We start from the raw sequence: 13215 nt of genomic DNA, 5'->3' as shown, positions 1-13215 counted from the left end.
ATTATAGTTTCAACCCATTTGCTCAGTATTGAAGTCAGACTTACAGGCCTGTGATTTTCAGGACCACCTCTGGAGCCCGTTTTAAAAATTGGCATCACATTAGCTATCCTCCAGTCATCCGGTAGAGAAGCTGATTTAAATGATAGCTTACATACTACAATTAGTAGTTCTGCAATTTCACATTTGAGTTCCTCTTGGGTAAATACCAGCTGGTACTGCTGACTTATTTCTTTTCAATTTATTGATTTGTATCAAAACCTCTTCTAATGATACCTCAATCTGGGACAGTTCCTCAGATCTGTCATCTAAAAAGAATAGCTCAGGTTTGGGAATCTCCCTGTGATGAACTGGGAATGTTCTTAATGTTTTCTCTGAATACTGTATTGGTGCCTCAGTGTACCCTAGGCAGTTCTTAAGTATCTGGCAGAGCAAAGGGCCAGTGCACCTAAATGCCTGACACTTTGTCTCCTAGCAGCTGATGGCCTGGGTCCTTCCTCTGCAAAGGTGCCAGCTGAAGGTGTTGGAGACAAAGGGATCAGGTGACCTCCTGGCCCGGGAAAGGAGCTGAGCAGAGAAGAGGGGCTGGGAGGGGTTGTTAGTCTGGAGCTGGCTGAGGGCAGACGTGGGGGTCTGGCTCACTGACCCCCAGAATGGACCCGGCCGAGGGGTCCGGTTCGTGGTACCTACAAGCTCTGTTTTAGACCCTGTTCCTGTCATTGAATAAACCTCTGTTTTACTGGCTGGCTGAGATTCACGTCTGACTGCAAAGTGGGGGTGCAGGACCCTGTGGCTTCCCCAGGACCCCGCCTGGGTGGGCTCTCTGTGGGAAGCGCACGGAGGGGCAGAGGATGCTGAATGCTCCAAGGAGAGACCCAGGAGGTGAAGACGTGTGAGCTTCTTGCCCTGAACAAGTCTGCTCCAAGGGAGAGGAGGCTCCCCAGAGCCTGACTGGCTTGGTGGGGAGCAGTTCCAGAGCATCGCCCGGTGACTCCGTGACAACTGGTGGCAGAGGTGGGATGTACTGCACCCCGTGAATGGCGCTGCTTGCAGTAACTGACTGGGGAGCAGTAAAACAAAGGAGGGATAATGAGGACCAGGCGTGCTGAAGGCTCAGAGAGGGATGGTTTCAGGGGGCGGTTAACCTCTGGGAGTGTGTGACCAGCGAGAAGGACTGTTGGAGTAACGGGGTCCTCCTGAGGACTGCAGTGAGCAGTCTCAGGGGCAGAGGAGCTTGCCGCTCGACCCTGGGAGAGAGAAGGATTTTTGCAGTAGCAGGGTTCCCCTGGGGATTGCAGGAGCAGTCCCAGGGGCAGAGGAGTCTGCAGCTCGACCGTGGCAAAGAGGTGGTGATCACGAGAAGGGCTGGCACACCAGGGGTTCTTCCTGGAAACCATGGGGGAGCCAAGAGCACACAGGCCTGTGAGTCCAGAGCCACTTGGGAATGATGAAGTGATGGCCTATTACCATCTCCTTGAGAAGGACATTGTGATCCTGTGCACAAAGAGAGGGTTACGCATGGGGAAATTCACCAAGGCACAGTTAATCGTGCAGTTGGAGGAGAAGGACCGCTCTGAGGAGCAGATTCCTGGCCCAGATGGGGCTACAAGAGGATCTGAGAGCAGCTGGAGCATCAGCCAGGCATCCCCGGGAGTCTGGTCCCCAATCAGACAAGGGTCTTCACAATTGGGTTCCCCATCAGGAGATTGGAGACGGATGGGATGGGAGCAGAGCCAAAGAGAGCGAGAGGACCGTGAGAGAAAGCAAGAGCCCGAGGAAAAGCTGCAGGAGAAGCAGCAGCCGCGTGGACTGGTGATGGTGGAGCAGAGAGACATAGGGGGCTGCCCAAGGGTCAGTGGGGAAACACGCCTGCGGGGGCGAGACCCTGGGACAGAGAGAACTGTGGTGGTGCAGCCCCAGATGCTGAGGGACTGTGGGACCTGGGTAAAGTTCCCTGGGGTGAGGCCCCTCGCCCTGCCTATGGCCCAGGTCCCTGTGCAGACCCAGGAGGCGTTGGGCTGGCTGGTGGTTGGGGTTCTCCAGGATATCGGCTGGCAGGCCCTGTTGGAGGGTGACTGTCTCCCCATGGGACAGGATCCAGGCCCCGCTCCTGTAACGGCCGAGGGTTTGAGTTCAAATCCAGGGAACCAATTGGCTAGGATGGAAATGGTCAGTGAAAATGCAAATGACCTGGCTGGCAGGGGGGAGGGGCTGCTGGGCTCAGGATACCTGCCTACCTGTAACCAGCCCCCTGGGGCTGAGTGGGAGGGAGAGATGCTTCCCGCCCCCCTGCACACCGGAGAGGGGGCTCACACTGGCTCTGATGCTGTGACCAGAGCAAAGAGCTCACTGCCTGCCTCCACTGGGACAGCAAGGGCAGCGCTGAGCACGGGGGGAGCTGAGACCCCAGCTGAGTGGGGGGACACCCAGGCAGGGCAGGTCAGCTGCCAACCAGGTTTGCCTGGTCCAGACGTGCTGCTGGGAAGTGATTGCACAGCAGGGAGGGAGCTACCAGGGACAAGGCTCAGGGGGGCTGTGACCCCAGGCCCAGCCAGTGAGAGGGAGCAGGTCCCACTCCCTGCCCCAGCAGCTGAATCCCAGACCGAGCTGCAGAGGAATCCCTCCTTGGAGAAGCTGAGGGAACTTGCTGGCCACAGCGCTGCAAACCCCCTTGAGGAAGGCTGCAGGAACAGAGTCCTGCTGGAGAAGGGATTCCTGTACCGGGAATGGGCTCCCCAAGGGGAGGTAGAACTGGGGGGAATTGGGAGGCAGCTGGTGGTGCCCCAGGAATCCACAGGGTTCTTCCCGTTCGAGCTGCTGGATGGGAGGAGAGTGAGGGGACCCCTGGACCTGGAAAGGAAGGATTGGGAGGAGAAGGGGGAAGACCCCCTGGGGGATCTCTTCCCTGAGGTAGGAACCAATCTCCCCATCAGGTGTTCCCCATTCAGAGTCACTGGGAAAGCAGCCCAGATCCTGGAGAGAGAGGTCAGGGACATGCTGGCTTTAGATGGGATCCAGCCGTTTTACAGCCCATGGGCCTCACCCATGGGGCTGATCCCCAAGGGAGACAGGATGATCTGGTTTTATGGGGGCTATCAGAAGCTTAAAGCCATCACAGTGTCCGATGCCGACCCCATGCCTAGGCCTAGGGAGATTCTAGACAAGCAGAGGGCGGTGAAGAACTTGGCCCTGGCAGACACTGATAACATGTGCATCTTTAGCCAGACCTGGGAGGAACAGGTGTCCCAGATGAAGAGGGGGCTGGGCTGCCTCAAGGAGGTGGGACTGACGGTAAAAGCTGGAAAGTGCAAGGGGGGATGATAGAGGTGTTGTGTCTGGGCCACAAATTGGGAAGCGGCTGCCCAAGCCCAAGATGGGGGCTCTTAACCAAGGGAGCCCGAATCACAGATCAGAGGGCTGGGAAAAGACCCAATCCCAGCTTGAACCCCAGGGGTACTGGGGTGGCAAAGGGTGTGGGCTGCATAAACCTTCCCACATGTGGCCTGCAAGTGCCATCAAGCACACCTGACCTAAGGGAGGGCATGAGACTGGACTGTCCTGGTGTAACTCACACCAAGGAAAGGGAGAGATGCTGGAGCATCCATGGGAACCTTGGTGGGTTCGAACTTCCCCAGGTCACTGGCTGAAGTGACCTGGCTCAGTTCGGTCTCGAAAGGGGGAGAGATGTGACCAATTGGGAATGTTCTTAATGTTTTCTCTGAATACTGTATTGGTGCCTCAGTGTACCCTAGGCAGTTCTTAAGTATCTGGCAGAGCAAAGGGCCAGTGCACCTAAATGCCTGACACTTTGTCTCCTAGCAGCTGATGGCCTGGGCCCCTCCTCTGCAAAGGTGCCAGCTGAAGGTGTTGGAGACAAAGGGATCAGGTGACCTCCTGGCCCGGGAAAGGAGCTGAGCAGAGAGGAGGGGCTGGGAGGGGTTGTTAGTCTGGAGCTGGCTGAGGGCAGACGTGGGGGTCTGGCTCACTGACCCCCAGAATGGACCCGGCTGAGGGGTCCGGTTCGTGGTACCTACAAGCTCTGTTTTAGACCCTGTTCCTGTCATTGAATAAACCTCTGTTTTACTGGCTGGCTGAGATTCACGTCTGACTGCAAAGTGGGGGTGCAGGACCCTGTGGCTTCCCCAGGACCCCGCCTGGGTGGGCTCTCTGTGGGAAGCGCACGGAGGGGCAGAGGATGCTGAATGCTCCAAGGAGAGACCCAGGAGGTGAAGACGTGTGAGCTTCTTGCCCTGAACAAGTCTGCTCCAAGGGAGAGGAGGCTCCCCAGAGTCCTGACTGGCTTCGTGGGAAGCAGTTCCAGAGCATCGCCCGGTGACTCCGTGACACTCCCTCACATTCTCAGCCGTGAAGACCGATCCAAAGAATTCATTTAGTATCTCCACAATGGCCTTATCAGTCTTGAGTATTTCTTTAGCACATCAATCATCCAGTGGCCCCCACTGGTTGTTTAGCACCTTTCTGCTTCTGATGTACTTTAAAAAAATTGCTATTACTTTTTGAGTCTTTGGCTAACTGTTCTTCAGATTATTTTTTTGGCCTTCCTACTTGTATTTTTACACTTCATTGTCCAGTGTTTATACTCCTTTTTATTTTCCTGACGAAAATTTAACTTCCAGTTTTTGAAGGATGCCTTTTTGCCTCTCACTGCTTCTTTTACTTTGTTGTTTAGACACAGTGGCTCTTTTTTGGTTCTCTTTTAATTTGGAGTACATATTTAGGTGGAGCCTCTATTTTGGTATCTTTAAAATGTTTCCATGCAGCTTGCAGATATTTCACTTTTGGCATTGTACCTTTTAATTTCTATTTAACTAACCACATTTTTGCCTAGTTCCCCTTTCTGAAACTAAATGCTACAGTATTGGGCTGCTGTGGTGTTTTTCCTGCTACAGAGATATTAAATTTAACTATATTATGGTCACTATTACAAAGTGGTCCAGCTATATTCACCTCTTGGACCAGATCCTGTGCTCCACTTAGGACTAAATCAAGAATTACCTCTGCTCTGGTAGGTTCCAGGATCAGCTGCTCCAAGAAGCAGTCATTTAAGGTGTCAAGGTGACATGTACCCAGTCAATATGGGGATAATTGAAATCCCCCATTATTATTATTGAGTTTTTTATTTTAATAGCCTCTCTAATCTCCCTGAGAATTTCACAGTCACTATCACCATCCTGGTCAGGTGGTCTGTAATATACCCCTACTGCTATATTCTTATTATTAGAGTATGGAAATTCTATCCATAGAGATTCTATGGTACAGTTTGATCATTTACAATTTTTACTTCATTTGAGTCTATGCTTTCTTTCACATACAATGCCACTCCGTCTCTGGCACGACCTGTTCTGCCCTTCTTATATAATTTGTACCCTGGTATTACTGTATTCCATTGATTATCCTCATTCCATCAAGTTTCTGTGATGACTATTATATCAATATGCTCATTTAATATGAGGCACTCGAGTTCACCCATTTTATTATTTAGACTTCTTGCATTGGTATATAATCACTTTAAAAACTTGTCTCCTTTTAGCTGTCTGCCATTACACAATGTAACTGAATGGGACTCTTTTTTATTTGATTGTTTCTGATCAGACCCTGCCTGTATTTTATCATTTTTCATCCTCTCCTCCTCACTAGGACATAGTGATTCTCTATTAATAGATCCTCCCCTAAGGGATGTCTGAACCATGTGCTCCACTGCACCTGTCAGCTTTCCCCCAGTTATTAGTTTAAAAACTGCTCTATGATCTTTTGAATGTTAAGTGCCAGCAATCTGGTTCCATTTTTGTTTAGGTGGAGCCCATCCTTCCTGTATAGGCTCCCTATTTCCCAAAAGTTTCCCCAGTTCCAAATATATCTAAACCCCTCCTCCCTACACCATTGTCTCAGCCACACATTGAGACCCAGCAGTTCTGCCTGTCTAATAGGCCCTTCTTGTGGAACTGGGAACATCTCCGAGAATGCTACCATGGTGGTCTTGGGCTTCAATCTCTTGCCTAGCAGCCTAAAGTTGGCCACCAGGACCTCTCTGCTATCCTTCCCTATGTTATTGGTACCTATATGTATCACGGCCACTGGCTCCTCCCCAGCACTACACATAAGTTTATCTAGATGTCTCGAGAGATCTGCAACCTTCACACCAGGCAGGCAAGTCACCATGTGGTTCTCCTGGTCATCGCAAACCCAGTTATCTATGTTTCTAATTATCGAATCACCCATTACTAATACCTGTCTCTTACTAATAACTGGAGTTCCCTCCCTAGGAGTGTGAGAGAATACCACAACGTCATCTGGAAGGAGGTTCCAAATTATGGAATTGTTCCCTCTACTCCAGTTAGATGCTCTCCTTCCCTGGGACTTTCATCCTTCTCAACAGCACAGAGGCTGTCAGACCGAGGGTGGGACTGTTCTACTATGTCCTGGAAAGTCTCATCTATGTCTCTCTCTGTCTCTCTCAGCTCCTTCAGTTCAGCCACTCTGGTCTCCAAAGCCCGTACACAGTCTATGAGGGCCAGGAGCTCCTTGCACTGCATGCACACATACGCCACCCGCCTTTGGGCAGGTAATCATACATGCTGCATTGGGTGCAATAAACTGGGTAGCCTCCACTCTGTTGCTGGACTTCTGCCTGCATTCTCTGTTTACTCTTGCAGCTGGTTCCTTTGTTGTTTTTTCATTTATATCAAGGGGGGGTTTTTGTTTGTTTTTGTTTGGCTTTTAAGTTAAAAGAATGTTGAGTTCCAGCCCTTGCTCACACTCCCTCTGTAAACTCCCTCACAAAATTCCCCTGTTTCCTAGCTCCTTTGGTCACTTAGGAGTGGGCCCTGGTAACCTGAGTAGCCTCACCCCCTGGTTAAGGGTTGATGGGTGCTAAAAGTTTTAGGGATTACTGGCTGGATTGGCGGGCAGTGATCAATCCAGAGGGGGTAGATTTATAGCATCTAGTCTAGACATGATAAATCAACTGCCGAGTGCTCTCCTATCGACTCCTGCACTCCACCACGGCTAGAAGCACAGGCCGAGTCAACGGGGGAGTGTCAGAAGTCAACCTAATGCAGAGAAAACACTGTGGTAGATCTAAGTACATCTACTTCAGCAACAATATTCATGTAGCTGAAGTTGCGTAACTTAGATCGATCCCCTCCACGCACACATGCCAGGCCTCAGTGACTCGATAGGGGAATAAATCTCAAGGAATAATGAAAAGGAGGAAGGAAAATAAAAGAGAGCACTGAAACAGAGAGGAAGGAGAGAAACTCATTGGGAAAGGAAAAAGACGGAAATGGAGAGAAACCCCCTAACCTTGAAACCAACTGTGTGAATGATCCAGTGATTTGATATGGCAGTTCTTGGGGTTCTTTTGGAGACAACTCAAATATTCCGGACACTTCATCTAGGAACCACAGCTTCTCAATAGCTTTCTGACTCCTAGGCACAAAAAAGTGCTTTATCTCCACCCTACTCTGCCTCTCTGGGTTTTTGGTGGTTGTGTCAGGGCTCTGGGTCACTGTGCAGTGCTGCAGGCACAGTAATACACAGCAGAGTCAGACTGTGAAAGGCTTTTCCATTTAAGATCCCATTTTTTGTTGCTTCTCAAGGTTGTCATAGGTTTGGCTGTGAAACTAGTTCCTGATCCATCTTCTAGAGAATAGAAGAGCTCCTCCAGCTCCCTTCCTCCGTGCTGCCGGTACCAGCTGATTTGTTTCAAGGTACACTGCAGGGTTGAGGATTCTCCTAAGCCTCCCACGAAGAAGGGCAGTTGCTCCACATAGGCCGAGCCCACACCTAGAAAAAAAATTGAATTTTTTTTTTACAAAAACACAAGGGAACAAGTGTGGGAGTGGAAGAAGAGAGAGAGAGAAAACTTGAGATGCAGTAAAAGACACAAAATGAACAAGACAGTCGCTTTACCTGTGCAAATAAACAGAGATCTCTGTGTGTTATTCTTGACTGAGATTTCCCTACCCCATGGAGAGAATTGGCAGGATATGTACTAGGAATCTCCAACCTGGAATTCACTTTGGGATGAGACAATCTCAGGTGGATGTATTATTACCCACAAGTCCCTGTTCCTTGGTGATTATCTTGGTTCTCCCCAGGGTCTTGAAGCAGATCAGACAGTGTCTAAAGATCCCCTAGTACCTCAATCTCAGTCATAAGAATGTGTCCCCTCAACTTGAGACTCTGACCCTCCCTGTCCCACCCCATCCTCATGGTTACTCAGATTGCACCTGCGACCCAAAGGAGCAGTGCTGAGAGCAGATGTCTCCACATGATGGAAACTTCCCCTGCTCTGTCTCCTCCACACTGTAGGTTTCCTGCTCTCTGTACCTCAAGGGAAGTGAGAGGGGAAGGGTAACTACACTCCTCAGTGGGAGGAGAAACACTGTAGTGTCACTTCAGAGGAGAAACTTACCTCTGCTTATGTCTTCCTCTCTTCTGCCTCCTGAAAGGCCAGTTTCATGAACACTTTGGAGATTGTTTTCTGGTTGCCTTCTCCTGGGTGATGCCTTCCTCTCACTAACATAGGAATAAGAATTTATCCTGAGGAATAGTAATGGGCAAGACAGCAGCTCAGAAGAGGACATACGTGTCATGTTGCAAGCACCAGATTCTAAGTATGGACAGTGGCTCCTGACACTCAGCTAGAGGCACCCTGGCCTAGGGTTCAGGGTCTAGGGTATTACTGACACTGGATTATTTACAGAATGGCTGAATATGGGTTACATATATTGCTTAATACAGTATTTTCGTGTTCAGAAGGACAGTGTTATGCCATCTCTCTGTGAATGCATACTAATGCCAGAGTTTGTCTGTCTCCCTGTTTTTTGGAAAGTAGAATATAGAAAGCAGAAGAAACATCATCTCTAAGGGTTTCTCTGAAGTTATTCCACAATAAAGTAGGGTCTGAATTTGAAGCATGATAGCAGTTACAGAATAAGGGTACGTCTACAGTAGGAAAATAATTTGAATTTATTCTATTTGAATTTTCAGAAATGATTTTATACATTTGATGTTGTGTGTCCCTACTAAACCGCATGAATTGAGCAGAGTACATTCACAGTACTGAGCTATCCTGCAGTTACTGCAGTCCCCGCCGCTCACTGGAATTGTGGGTTAAGCCCCCAGTGCATGATGGGGCAAAAACATTCTCGCAGGTATTTCTGGATGTGTGCCGTCACTCACTCCTCCCTCTGTGCAAGCTACGGCAGACACCATACTGCCAGCAGACAGTGCAGTACGGTGCACCGCCTATCTCCTGGTACTATGAATCCACTTTGCATGTCTTCTCATCTTTCTAGCTACAATTTTATCTAACCATTTCCTGCCTTTTTTCAGCTACAGTGAACCAAGCAGCACAGCTTCCGCCACAAACTCTGCTCTCTCTCTCTTGCATTGCTAGCTAATTTTTCCATGTTGTCAGTCCTGGACTCCCGTGGACGCTACAGACGGCAACAATTCCCCGCCATTTTTCAGCCATCGTGAACAGAGCAGCACAGCTTCTGCCGCAAACTCTGCTGATGATTTCACTGCAAACTCTGCTCTCTCACTCTTGCAGCTCTAGCAAGCTTCCCGACTCCATGAAAGCTACAGAAGACAACCATTTACCGCCTTTTATCTGCCATCTTGAACTGAACAACTCTCCTACATTTTGTGCCCTTTTTCCAGGATTACCTGTGCAAGCACCATAGTGTGGCAAGCATGGAGCCTGCTCAGATCTCCACTGCAGTTTTGACCATTGTAAATACCTCACACATTATCCAGCAGTATGTGCAGTACCTGCAAAACCAGGCGAGGAAGCGACAACAGTGCGATTACTATACTGATGAGGACATGGACCACGGCATGTGGTGATTGGAAGATCATAATGGCATTGGGCCAGGTTCATGCTGTGGAATGCCAATTCTGGGCCCGGGAAACAAGCCCAGACTGGTGGGACCTCATAGTGTTGCAGATTTGGGATGATTCCCAGTGACTGCAAAACTTTCGTATGCATAGAGCCACTTTCATGGAATTTTGTGACTTTCTGTCCCCTGCCCTGAAGCGCAAAGACACCAAAATGAGAGAGCAAGTGGCCATAGCACTTGCAATGCCTGACAACTACTGGTCAGTCGAGAATCAGTTTGGAGTGAGCAAATCTACTGTAGAGGCTGCTGTGCTGCAAGTAGCCAACGCAATCATTGACCAGCTGCTATCAAGGGTAGTGACTCTGGGAAATGTGCATAGCATTGTGGATGGCTGTAATGTGCTGGGGTTCCCTAACTGCGGCGGGGCGATAAACGGAATGCATATCCCTATCTTGGCCCCGGCACACCGGAGTGGCCAGTACATAAAACATAAGGGATACTTTTCCATCGTGCTGCAAGCACTGGTGGATCACAAGGGACTTTTCATCAACTTCAGTGTAGGATGGCAGGGAAAGATGCAAGACGCTCACATCTTCAGGAACTCTGGTCTGTTTGAACAGGTGCAGGAAGGGACTTACTTCCCAAACCAGAAAATTTCTGTTGGGGATGTTGAAATGCCTATAGTTATCCTTGGGGACCCAGCCTACCCCTTAATGCCATGGCTCATGAAGCCATACATGGGCACTCTGGACAGTAGTAAGGAGCAGTTCAACTATAGGCTAAGCAAGAGCAGAATGGTGGTAGAATGTGCTTTTGGATGTTTGAAAGCAGGCTGGCACAGTTTACTGACTTGATTATATCTCAGCACAACCAATATTCCAAATGTAATTGCTGCTTGTTGTGTGCTCCACAGTATCTGTGAGAGTAAGGAGTAGACGTTTATAGTGGGGTGGGAGGTTGAGGCAACTCGCCTGGTGACCAATTTTGCACAGCCAGACAACAGGGCGATTAGAAGAGCGCAGCAGGGCGTGCTGTGCAGCAGAGAAGCTTTGAAAGCCAGTTTCATGACTGGTCATGGTACAATGTGACTGTTGTATTTGTTTCTCTTGAAGTTGAAAGGAAATAAAGTCAAAATTGTTTAAAATCTGTTCTTTATTATTTGTTGCACAACACATTGAGAGAAATCAGAAAGTAGACGGGGGTTCTCTGTCTCTGGGGATTTGCAGGCTGTCTACGGGCTCTGTGCCACTGTGCAGTGCTGCAGGTGCAGTAATACACAGCTGAGTCAGACTGTGAAAAGCTTTTCCATTTTAGGTCCCATTTTTTGTTCCTTTTCAGGGCTGTCATGGGCTCAGCTGTGAAGTTCACCAAACAGTCTTCATAAGAATAGAAGAGCCCCTCCAGCTCCCTGCCTCCCTGTTGCCTATACCAGTATATCTTGTCACAGTTGGATTGTTTCAGTGTACATTGCAGGGTTGGGTAGTTTCCTGCGTACCCTGTGAGGAAAGGGGGCTGCTCCACATAGGCTGAGCTCATACCTGGAAGGAAATGGGAAACAACATGAGGAAAATGAAAGGACAGAGGTAGAGTTAACTTCCATGCAAAATGCCAGTGGTATTTTTCTAGATGAGTGGGTAGCCAGTATGTTGGGAGTGAGGGAGCAAATATGCCTTGAGCCTGCATATCCAGAGGTTAAGGTTTCTATGACAGGCTGCTTTCTACTGTTATAATTTGTGGCACATATTCAGTGAGAATCTGCTCTGCAGAAAATATTTGGGCTGTGAAAACTCCTACACAGTGACAGATGTCAAGTCCAATTAAGTGATTCGTGTCCAGGTTTCTGTCTAATAGGATTTCCCATTAAATATCAGTTTAAGAGGAGGGGCAATGCCATCCTTCTTTCCTTATGCCTTTATCTCTTCCACCATTTCCAGGCTCAACCCTTTTGTACCAGGAGAGAATCCACAGCATCTCTCTGTTTCTCTCCCTCTGCCATCTTCCCCAGCTTTTCTTTGCTTCACTGTCACTACAAGGGGGACTTGCACTTTTCCATTATATGGGGTATATTTTAAATCTGATCTTCCAGAACTGGAAGAAAACTAAATATTTATTTCCCTCCACCCCAGGAAATAAATACATACATAAAAAGAAGAAGGGGATGCATCATTATTCCTGATTTACAGTACTGTGTGCCTGGGAATAGAAGAGACATCAGCTGAACAAAGCCTATCTCTACCAAACAATCTCACTTCTGAGCCAGATCATATCAGAGACCTGCATATCATTTTCTCTTTACAGGGATAAGCCAAGGAGTGCAACATAAATTAAATCTTATCCCAACCATCATCTTTATCGATTGTTCTGCTATTAGGAAGGAGAGGGGGGAAATATTTTGACTGTGTTTATCTCTGCATCCCTTTTGTTATTTATCGAGACCTGGAAGGAGGAAGGGAAGGGAAAAACTGCACTTTTCAACACATCCCCCCCACTCTTCCCAAACACATCAGCTACTGATATATTATCGATCTCTGGGAGAAAAAAGACACTGATGGGGAAATGTATTTCTAATATATCTTAAATTACCTACATTGTTGAGATCTGCCTTTTCCAATTCAAACAGAACAACTTGCTGCTTTTTATTTATTTTTTTAATGTCCCTCTCCTGGAGTTTCGAACTGTAAAAGCACCAGGGTGGGGGACAGGGGGCTTTAAGGAAGACTGTTACAAAGACTCAGGCAAGGTAAGTTCTCTTTAACTAGTATTCTTTTGCAGGTGAAATTGGAATCATTTTATTTGAAATCTCTCTTTGTTCAGATTGCCAACATAGATGCTGGATATTGTTTGAAAGCAACCAAAATCGTAAAGAAAGGGAATTCAACATTCCGTATGGACAAACCTTACAGCAGCTTTCTCCTATAACTAATGCGATAATTTCCTGTTTTATATGTTGCCACACTGTAAATTTCTAAAGCTGTTTATCTATCAGTTCTTTCAAATCAACCTCTCAGCTGAAAGGTGCTATTAATATTTTTCAGTAGATCTCTGATATTTAACTTGCATTGTGGCTTGTTATTTTGTTTTGTATTCTTGCTTTCAGAAGCTCATTAGTAAAATAATCAGCATTTTAAAATAGCAATAAGCAATTCGGAAAATTCTAGTGATCCCTGATTCTCTTCTAAATGAAGAAATGTTGCTGTTTTTCTTTCCCTGTTTTCTGTTTTGTAATCATTTCATGTTTGTTTCCATTGCTTTCTATACAGCTTCCTGCAGCTCCACTGTTTGTTTTCTTGACATGTTCGCTGGCATATTGATAGACTTTTAATCTGTGTGGATGTGTTGTAATAAAACA

Source organism: Gopherus flavomarginatus, chromosome 1, assembly GCF_025201925.1.
Source record: "Gopherus flavomarginatus isolate rGopFla2 chromosome 1, rGopFla2.mat.asm, whole genome shotgun sequence".
NCBI classification, from domain to species: Eukaryota; Metazoa; Chordata; order Testudines; family Testudinidae; genus Gopherus; species Gopherus flavomarginatus.
This window is presented reverse-complemented; position numbering follows the sequence as displayed.